We start from the raw sequence: 11331 nt of genomic DNA on the forward strand, positions 1-11331 counted from the left end.
CCACTCCTCGGAAGGAAGGTTGGGCAATCCTACTTCCGTAGTGATACTGCCTCGGAAACCCAAGGAGGGGTCACTATGAGTCGGGGCGGACTCGACGGCACATAACAACAACAACAACAACACAATGCCTAGGATATCAATCTTTGTGTGTTCCAATTCATTTTTTACAATTTCCAATCTTCTTAGATTCATACTTCATACATCCCATGTTCTCATCATTAATGGATGTTTGCATCTGTTTCTCCTCAATTTGAGTCATACCACATCAGCAAATGGAGGTCTTGAAAGCTTTACTTTATCAGTAAAGTTGTTTCTACTCTAATGATGCAACTCTTTCCCAGTCATATGTTGAGAGCCTTCCGACCTAAGGGGCGCAACCTCCTGCACTGCATCGGACAATGTTTCCAGGCTATTCAAAAGTTGTGCAGTGATGTATCAGACAGCGTTTCTCTGCTATTCATAAGGTTTTCCCTGGCCAATTCTTTGAGACATGGATGGCCTCTTCCTTCTTCCTAGTCTGTCTTGGTCTGTAAGCTGCGTTGAAACTTGTGCAACATATGTAACCCTGCTTACATTTGAAACACCAGTGGCAGAGCCTCAAACCTCACAGCAATACATTAGCCACCACAGTATGACAAACTGACAGATAAGTTTGTCTTCCTTAGTTGTTCCACACCTCTCTGCCCTCCCCTTGCCTGGATCCTGCCACTTTGTCTGTCATCCCCTGCTTTTCCCCCTGCTTCTTGACTCTTTGGGGGGTGGGGCCTGGGTCCTTCCCCTTATCTGAGCTCCCTGCCGCTGTGTCTGTCGCCCCCCCCCCAGCTTCTCTTTCCCCTGCTTCCTGCCTCTTTTTTATGCAGATATTAGTTATCAATTATTTTTTTATGCAGACATTAGCTATCAGTTATTTTTTTTCTTTAGAAAAAATACATTACTTGGACTTTCAAAATATCAAAATGATAAGAAGATTAAGATGAACAATAGAAAAGAATGATAGGTTAGGTCATTAATTCAAGTTCCTTTTATAAAGTATTTTTACTGAAAAAAATGATTGAACATTTAAGATAAAATAAAGGTAATATATTATTCACAACATCACTATTATAATTACTTTTTTTTTTCACTTTTGTTTATCACTTCCTAATTTACAGGTATATATCTGAGCTCTTTACATTTTTTGAATAATACCCCTCAGATCTTCTCAAGGAGAGTCCCTTCTCCACAGGAAAAGAATATGATTGAGGAGAACCATCAAAAATTTGGCTTAGCAGCTTCCAAAACAGACTTTCTCTTGGTTTTCCCTCTAGCTCTTTTTCAGTCTCCTTTGCAGGTTTCTTCTTATCCTTCCAATCTCTAAATGCGGGAATACTTCAGGGCTCATTTCTCAAACCATTTGTTGGCTATATCCTGCTCATTTCCACAGCTTTAAATTTCCTCTATCTGCTGCTAGCACTCACATTGATTACTTTAACTTAGATCCTCCCTCTTGAACTCCAGGCTCTTGTATGCATCTGCTTACCAGATTCCTTTACCTGGGAGTGTCAATAATAACATATCCAAACAAATGTCTTGAGTCCCCCAAAAATGACTGTATCACCAGGTGGGTACATCTCAGTAAACAGCAAATCCTTTCTTCTGGATGCTCAGGTCAAAAATTTTGTAGTCATTCTTAACTCTCTGCTCTCATACCCAACATTTAATTTATAAGCAACTCCTGCTAGCTCTACCTTTAAAATATATTCAGAATCCAAATGCCTCTATCACCTTTTTCCTAACCATAATCATTTTTCACTTGAATTGTTATAATAACCTCCTAGCTTATCTCTTTGCCTTCCTCTCCCCTGCCCCTCCTAAAGTCTATTCTCAATACAGCAAAGTCTTAGAATATAAATTAGATCAAAACCCAGCAATGGCTTCTACACTTACTCAGAGTGAAATCCAAAGTGAACACCATACACTACAAGATGTACACTCCTCTACCACTGATGTAACCTTATCTCCCATTACTAGCCCTCTCCTCCTCTCACACCAGCGTGATTCCACCTTGCACGTTCCCATTCCAGGTTTTTGCGCTTGTCATGCCCTTCTCCCTTGAGTATCCACCTAGCTTACTCCTCACTTCCTTCAGATGTGTGCCCAAATGTCCCCTTATCACCAAAAAAGAGCAACATCCACCTGCTCCCTTCACTCTCTATCCCATTTTACCTTGCTTCATTTTTCTTCTTAGCATCTTATGGATTGAGTTGTGCTCTCCAGAAAGTTATGTTGAAGTGCTAACTATTGTGCCTGTAAATATAAGCATTTTTGGAAATAGAGTGTTTCTTCATTTATGTTAATGAGGTCATACCTGTAGTAGGGTGTGTTCTGAAATTAATCCCTCTGAGTGGTGCCTATAAAAAGATCAAAATACACACAGACACACACAGGGGAAAGACAGGTGTCAGGTGAAGATCTTTCTACAAGCTAAGGAATGCCAGGAATGCCCACGACTCTAGCCTCCAAAACTGAGACAACAAATTCTTGTTCTTTAAAGCCACTTACTTATGGTACTGGTATTACAGCAGCACTAGATAACTAGGATAGTACTTATCATTAACCAACATATTACATATTATTTGCTTATTGTCTGTCTTCTTCAGCTACAATGTAAGGTTTATGACGTCTGTTTTGTTCATGTTACATCCCCATCACCTAGAATAATGTTTGGTGATGATAAGCCCTCAATAAATGTTTGTTGAATGAATGGGCAAACCAGCTAATTCTAGCAGTTGTTGTGTTGTTGTTATGTGCCGTCAAGTCAGACCCAACTCATAGGGACCCCTCCTTGGGTTTCCGAGGCGGTATCACTACGGAAGCAGATTGCCCCATCTTCCTTCCGAGGAGTGGCTGGTGGGTTTGAACTGCCAGCCTTCTCATTAGCAGTCAAGTAAACAAGCCATTTATTGATTATAAAGCTATAAACATGATTGGATACAGTGAAAATGAAATGGAGTTATACATGGCTGAATCTCACAAAAATAATGGTGAACAAAAATGTAAGTTGCAGATGAATATATATAAGATATTAAAATAACAAAGATTGTGTTATACAGAAAGAGTGATATATGTGCATATAATAGATATGTTTATGTGTGTATCAATATTGAGAGAGAGAGAGAGAGAGAGAGGAAAGAGATGATGCCTGAGAATGATAAATACCTAATTCAGACTACCAGACAGTAAGATGTTACATAATGGTAGGGATAGGGCAATAGATGTTTATGATATCACCTCTTCTGTATGTTCAAAATTTCCAAAAACTTGTTGTGTAGACTTTATTGAAAAACATTTAGGAGTCAAAGGAAAGAATTTCTATCTCACAAACAATACAACGCAATAAAATCTAATTTTGCACTACTGTTTTCCCTCAGAGGTCTTCATTACTACCAGACATCAGATCTCTACCTTGTTTTGTTTTAACTTTTTATTTTGGAAAATTTCAAACACATAAAAAAATATAGACACCTACACTCTGTTAATTGGTCTCTCTTTTCTTTGTTGAAGAGGGTTTGTAGAGCTTGTCTGCCTATTCTGCCATCTTACTGGAAGTGACTGAACCTCCTGGAGTCTTAGTTTCCTTAACTGTAGTATGGGAAGAATAATGCCTGCCTATTATGTTTGGTATAAAGATCAAATGAGAAAATGAAAATATTTTGTAGACTATGTGGCAATATGAAAATGTAAAATATTACTACACTTAATTGACTGCAGAATAGGGAATAGAACCCAAACCTCCTAATATTGAGACTCTTGTCCATCATGTGTTAATGTGAAATACTCTCGATGCTCTTGTTGTATATGGTTTAAGCAAGTCACCTGGTTGCATAAAGTGGAATATAATTTTTTATCACAGCATTACATATGTTGTTTTCTTGAACTGTATGACTGTTCCTCACCTGTGTGAGTTATATAAAGAAAAATAAACCAGATGCTGTCAATAGGAAACTTTCTAGTAGCATATGAGAAGAATTTTGTCCAACATTTCTCAATAATGTTGTCTTTTCAGCCTGTTAATTCTGGCTTCTTCCTTAGAAGCTGTGTTAGTGTTGAGTAAAATTTGAGCAATTAAAAAGAAAAATAAACACCCAGAACTTTGTAAACTAAAACTAGTGAACACATCCTCGAAGCACTTTAAGAGAAATTAAACGATAACAATATAATATTGTGTTACTTCTTTGATCTGCTAAAAATTTACATGATATCATCAGTTTTATATTCATGAGTCTTCTTTGCAGTGTTGTATGTAGCAACATACAAGAAATGAGTTAACTGCAAGAGCTTTTGTCCTCTTCCTCAGCCCATTACAGACTCCTTCCTCTTTGGACAGGGATGAAAAGAAGGAACTAATTTATTTTTACATGTATTACTGTATGGTTTAACAAGGTTTTCTTTTCTTTTTTTTAGAGGTGGTGTGATGGATGTAGTGGAAAAACATGGACTTTAGACTTAGAGAACCCTAGGTTTTCAGTTTCCCATCTGACTATGGTGAGCCTTGAGTTATGTGAACTTTTTAGCCTTCAGTTTCTTCATCTGTAAAAAGTGGAGCTCTGGTGGCACAGTACCTAAAGCACTTGACTGCTAATCAGAAGGAAGATTGGGCAATCTACTTATGTAGTGAAACTGCCTTGGAAACCCAAGGAGGGGTCTCTATGAGTCAGATCCAACTCAATGGCAGTGAGTTTGGTTTTGGTTTTTTGGTGAAGTGACTATATGGAAGTTCTTTGTACTTTCTGCACAATATTTCTATAAACCTGAAGCTGCTCTAAAAATCTATTTTAAAAAAGTGGAGGCTAAGAAAACTTACTCCTTGGGTTGTCAGAGGAATTATAAGGTATTCCAGAAATAATTTAAAGCAGTTAAAAAGACACATACTATGAAGACAAGATAAAAATAAAATAATTTTTGAAAATGAAGCATAAGAAAATAAACTTAGAATGTTAACATGGAGGCAGGAATTGGATTAATTTATAAAATATATATCACAGAGTCTCATATACTTGCCACAGGTAGGCCACACATTTGAGTCTGAACTTCCGAGCTGTCAGCTCAAAGGGGGAAACATGGCAAGTCACCAAATCAACAGTGGCCACCCATAAGGTTAAAACAAATTGGTTGCTTGGTTTTTTCTCAAAAAACACATAATTACTATATGGCCCAGTAGTTCTACTCTTAGATATAGACCACAAAATTTAAAATCAGGAACTTAAATGGATACTTGTACACCAATATTCATTGCAGCACTATTTACAATAGCCAAAATGTGGAAACTATCCCAAAATGTCCACCAGTGGATGAACTGGTAAACAAAATATGGAATATTCATAGAATGTAATATTATTCAGCCATAAAAGAAATGAAATACTGATACTGAAGCCACAATATGGATGAACTTCAAAAACATCATGGTAAGTCAAAAAAGGCAGACACAAAAGATCACAATTGATTCCATGTATATGAAATATGCAGAATTCATAGAGACAGAAAGATTAGTGGTTTCCAGGGGTTGAGGAGAAGGAGCAATGACTGCTTAATGAGTTTGGGGTTTCCTTTGGGTGATGAAAATGTTTTGGAACTAGGTAGAGGTGATGGCAACACAACATAGTAGGTGCTACTGAATTTGCATTTTTCAAGTAGTTAATTTCACCTCAAGCAGAAATAAGACAACACAAAAAAATAAAACCAAAAGAGCTGCTTTAGAAAAGGGCAAGTCTTTCTAACACTGGGACCAGAAAAGACATTCTTTGAGGAAGAACCACACCCTCAGCAACACTTCATATGAACCTAATTGTCAGGTTTCACAGAATTTTTTGGAAGATCCATCAATATAAATGATGCCATGACTATGAAGCATAACATGAAGAAAATTGTTCTACAGGGAATTGGAAGGTGGGGAGATGGGGAGAGAGGGAAACAGGTAGTAATGTGGCCCAAGCTATACAGGTCTCTGATGAGCAGGATTAAGGCAGAAATTAGCAGGATTAATGGAAGAAAGATGAAGTGGTCTGCTTCTGTGAAGATTTACAGCCTTGGAAACCCAATGGGGGTCGCTATGAGTTGCAATCAACTCTGCGGCAGTGAGGTTTTTTTTTTTTTTTTTTGTTTTTAAGGAAGAGATGGACTGACTCTCTTTCAGGTATTCATCATAAATGCTTCTCTCAGAGTTTTAGAAACTATGGAACAGGAGTAAGTTTGAGTTTGCATTCCCTGTCAATCGATAACTGGGTAAAATATGTCAATGTTCCCAATTAAGATTAGAGCCTCATGCTTTAAAATTTAGTCACTCAGATTCATGTGTAAAAGAGGAGAATGTTGGAAACAAGCAGTGATGGTGCTGGGGCAGTGATGGTTCTCCTGAGAAAATCTCAGGTGTTCTCAAACGCCCCCCAAAAAAACAAAACAACTCATTGCCATCCAGTTGTTTCCAACTCATAGCGACCCCTCCCTGGGTTTCCAAGGCGGTATCTCTACAGAAGGAGATTGCCCAATCTTCCTTCTGAGGAGTGGCTGTTGGGTTTGAACTGCCAGCCTTCAGGTTAGCAGTCAAATGCCTTAGGCAATACACCACCAGATCTCCCCAAACACCCAGACAAGGTGTGGTGATTAAGTTTGTGTGTCAACTTGCCTGGGACTGGTTGAGTGGTGGGGTAACTAGTGGTAATTATTCCCTATGATGGTACTGGTAATCAGCTCCATGGTGGGACCTACCACAAGCATCTGAGTAGCTGCTTTAGGGATGTGGTCTGCTTCCCGCATATAAGAAACAGCTTTGGGAATGGTCTCTAGTTTATGGCACGCTGGAACCCTGCATGTAGCTCTGTCGTCGTTCAGCAGCCTGCCATGCTCTGCCAACCTTGGGACTTTCAATGGACTTGAATTAATCGCCTGCCGTTTGCCATGGTTTGGTAACATCGGGACTGTGCCTTTTTACATGTCAACCTTAGGCTTGTCAGTCTCAGCAGCCAGCAGCTGAGTGAAGAAAAACCTCTAGCTTCTGTGGGCTGGGAGCAGGAGGCAGAGCTGAAGCCAAGGCTGAGGGGCTTTTACCCAGCCCCTAGAGCCTGGCACTTTGAACTCGGACTTAAAGCTTCAAAACTGTGAAAGAATAAACTCCTGTTCCTTCAAGCCATCCCATTTGTGGTATATTCTTGTCAGAGTGGCACTAGGTAACCAGAATACAAGGCAATATTATAAACTCATGCAATAAATCATGCCTTCAGTATCTTCAGAGAAGAAAGGTTTCACGTAAACTAAATGAGGCCATGTAATCAAAAATTCTTTGTAAAGTGTAAGGTTGTGTATCAATTGCAGTTGTCATTATTATTAATACCTGGTTATAATATCAAACATGTAAATGACATATTTGAACAGATACTTGTATAACAGTATTCACTCATCAGTGTCAATAGTTATTGTGTACTTTTTGTGTGCCAAGTAGGGCAAACAATATTATCACCATTATAAAAAAGAAGAAATTGTGGTTCTGAGAGTCTATGGTTTACCCAAAGTCACATAACTTGGTCACTAATTCATTCATTTGGTTTCTAATTCATTCTCAAACTTGCTGCCTTCTAGGGCTGAAATGACCAAGAATTATGTTTGCCAAGGCCCTTGATTTTAATTAATTTTTTAATGTGATTGTTTAAATGCCTTGGGAGAAGTGTGACTATTCCTATTTCTGTGTGCACAGTAGCATTTTCTTTAATTCCTCTTACATGGAGTTCTCAGGAGCTATGCTACAGAAATGGATGCATACAGTGCTAGATGTTTACATTATTGGCTAACATTTGTTGTGTGTCAGGCATGGTGCTGAGCATTATGCAGACATAATCTCATTTAATTTTAGTCTTCTGAGGAAGGTATTATCATTCTTCTTTCATATATAAGAAAATTAAGTCTCAGAAAGATTAAGTAGCTTGCCCAAAGTCATAAGCAGAAATGTAAATGGCTTGACAATCCTCATAGGACATTTAAAAGTTCATGAAAATTAGAGCTGAACCAACAGATTTCTATGATTCCTACCTGAAGAGCCAGTAGGTATGGCAAAAATGCTGAACTAAGGATAAAAGTAAGAGACAGGGCTGGGTCCATGTCTGGTTTTGTTTAACTCCAAAGCTCATAGCTTAACTACTCTGCTACACTGAGACATAGGTCTGGTTAAGTTTGTAATCATTTGATTCCCCACCCAATTATGATAATACATTTTGGGTCATCATCATCATCATAGTGGTTAAAATTTATTGAGCACTTACTATGTACTGGAATGGTGTGCATAAGTACATGCCAGCTGAATCAAAATTATAAGCAGTGATAAGGTCTACTTATCACTTCAAGCAGGGATGAGGACTCTATTTGCAAAGCCAATTACGGTGCATACACAAAGATACTTTACTGAATGCTGGCAATTAAAAACTGTTATTATTTTTGAAGGTAAATAGTAAACAATAGTCATAGGTTAATCATAGAAAGCAAACAGCAAACAACAGGAACAGCCTTGAGGTGGATTGGTCTCCTCCACCCCTGACATTGTAGGAGAGGAACCCATTTACGTCTAAAAGGAGTCCTGCTCACCATTCCCAAATTACTCATGTCCATTTCTGTGTCACAGGGCAGACTTGTCAAGTGGACCAGGCGTCAGCAAGCATCTCTTTCTCGGCAGGTGTGCCATCAGTTTTGGTCAGGTGTACTGTGGCTGTATTTGTTCTTTCTCTGCTGCTTTTCTCAGCTGGGTCTGGCCCCCCCCGTGCTTACTAGTTCAGCTCCCAACCAGCAGCTTTGGGACAACTCTGGGCCAGTGCCAGGTTAGGAAATTATTACAACAACTCTCAAGTTAAAGCTGTTTTATGGGCAACCCCTGTAGGATGTAGGCTCAAGCCTCTGAAGGCAGGCTCCTGACCCTTAGAATTGGCTCCCTCTTGGCCTTAGTTTAAAGTTCTCAGCACAGTCGACTGCTTCCAAAGGCAGGTCAGCTTAGGCCCCATGTGCCATTTGCTCTGCGCAGGCATGCACTGCATGGGCCTGGACTGCAGCTACTTCCCCTTTATGGTGCAGCCAGCTTCACTGACAACCTCCTGCCTAGAGGTGCCAATTCTGCTCTGTGAGCCAACTCTGCCTACCACAGCTGTCTCCCTCATGGGCCAACTCTGCCCACCACTGGTGTCTGCCATGGCAATATTGTCACCATTTCTCTGCTGCTCAGTTGTACTGTGTTTGCTGCAATTTCTCACCATCTCCAGTGTTACCATCTCAGTTTTACAATCCTTGACCTGTATTATAGCTCTTCTAGGAGGTTCTCAGTGGAGGGCCCTATGTCCAAAAGGCACAGTCTCCTCTTGTCTTTTGTTCATCAGAAGCCCTATCTGAACCTCTAGGTTCTAGGGTTTTTATCAGTCACTGAGTAGGCTCTCCATCCAATCTGAGTAAAGATCAGACTGAGGGGAGAAGGCAGCCAATTCAAATGCACTGCCATCGAGTCCTTTCCAACTCACAGCAACCTCCATTTGGGTTTCCCAGGCTGTAAAATCTTTACATAAGTAGATCATCCAGTCTTCCTTCCACAGAGTATCTGGCAGGTTTGAACTGCTGACTTTTCAGTTAGTAGTCAAGTGCCTTACCACTATGCCACCAAAGCTCCTTTTAAAAGTAAGTACCAAACCAGCCAAATAATCTCTTGGAAGCTCTTTATGCAGGCAGCAAGTTGATCAATCCATTAGCAGACTGTGGTCTGACCAATTATTTTATAGGATTACAACCCAGGGCCAGAGAGACCAAATAAAAGAATACCCATTACATCACAATGCTAACACTCTTCTAGGTAAGGATAAGGAGGTACCCCTCCATATAAAAGCTTTTTTTTGAGGAGTTGGAAAGCTTTTGCTAAAAGAGGTCAAAAATTAAAGGTATTTGACTGCTAACCAGAAGGCTGGTTGTTCAAATTCACCAGCCACTCCTTGGAAGGAAGGTTGGGCAATCTACTTCCATAGTGATACTGCCTCGGAAACCAGGAGGGGTCCAAGGGATAAGGGATATCCAAAGGGATAAGACAATAAGTGAATAAATAAGGAGGGGTCGCTATGAGTGGGGTCTGACTCGATGGCACATTAACAACAACAACCAAGTATTATTCTAAGTAGCCCTGGCAGTGCAGTGGCACAATGGTTAAAGCACTCAGCTGCTAACCAATAAGTCTGCAGTTTGAACTCAGCAGTGCCTCCATGGGAGAAAACATCCAGTGATCTGCTCCCCTAAAGATTACAGGCTAGGAAACCTTATGGGGAAGTTCTACCCTGGGGTCCCTTAGTCAGAATTGACTTGATAGCACACAAGTATTCTACTGTTGGATTCTTGATGCTGAAAAGCTAGTGTGTATGCTTTTGACTAACCTATTTTTCTGTGCAGGTATAAATAATTCATTCCACAAAAGATCACTGTTGTGGTTTGCCAGGTATTGTGCTGTGAGCCATAATATAGCTGCTAGGGTTTAGGACTCAAGAAGTATCAGGTCTGCCAGGGTTTAACGAAAAGGGACGAGATCTTTACCTATTGGGCAAATTTAACTTCTCTGGGCTTCAGTTTCTATTCTGTAAATAAGAGGACTGCATTTCCAGATCTTAATTATCTTAATTGTTTTCCTGACTTTCTGTGAGGGTTCTTCCTCCACATCTGGCACTTTTGCCATGTAAAGATATTCATCTCATATTATCCTAGCTTTGCAATTAATTAATTAATTCAACAGATGCTTATTGAACTTTTATTAGAGGATGAGACTGAAGTTGCCAATAATAGAAAAAAGGTTCCTCCCCTGAGGGAAAGCTCAGTCCAAAGGGATAAGACAATAAATGAATAAATAAAGTGTTTAAATAATTAAATACAAAGAATTATTGATAATTAACACAATTAATTATTAATAATATAAAACAAATACTGTGCTATAAAGGTGATATAAAGGAAATAAACTGAATGATTTTTTTAATCAGAAAATTAAGCAAATGATTGTTTCTTTTCAAACAATGATGGGCTAGTAAAAGGGGACGGAGATTGCATATCTTACAACCAACTAAATGAGTGAATAGCCATTACCTTCGAAAATTGTATTGTGGCTGGTCTACTCTGTATCTTTTCCTAGGAATGGGAGAGGAAAGGATTTCTCAAAAAGAGCAGCTAAGAGAAAACCTTTTTGGTAAGTCCCGCGGAGAAACTGAAATGAGAGAACCTGTAATCTGGTAAGGAAATTGCCAATATAGTCACAGCTCTAGTGGTGTAGTGCCTAAGGCACTAGACTGCTAACCAGAAGGC

This window comes from Orycteropus afer, unplaced genomic scaffold (genome assembly GCF_000298275.1).
Source record: "Orycteropus afer afer isolate SDZICR_OR568_19922 unplaced genomic scaffold, OryAfe1.0 scaffold00097, whole genome shotgun sequence".
NCBI lineage: Eukaryota > Metazoa > Chordata > Mammalia > Tubulidentata > Orycteropodidae > Orycteropus > Orycteropus afer.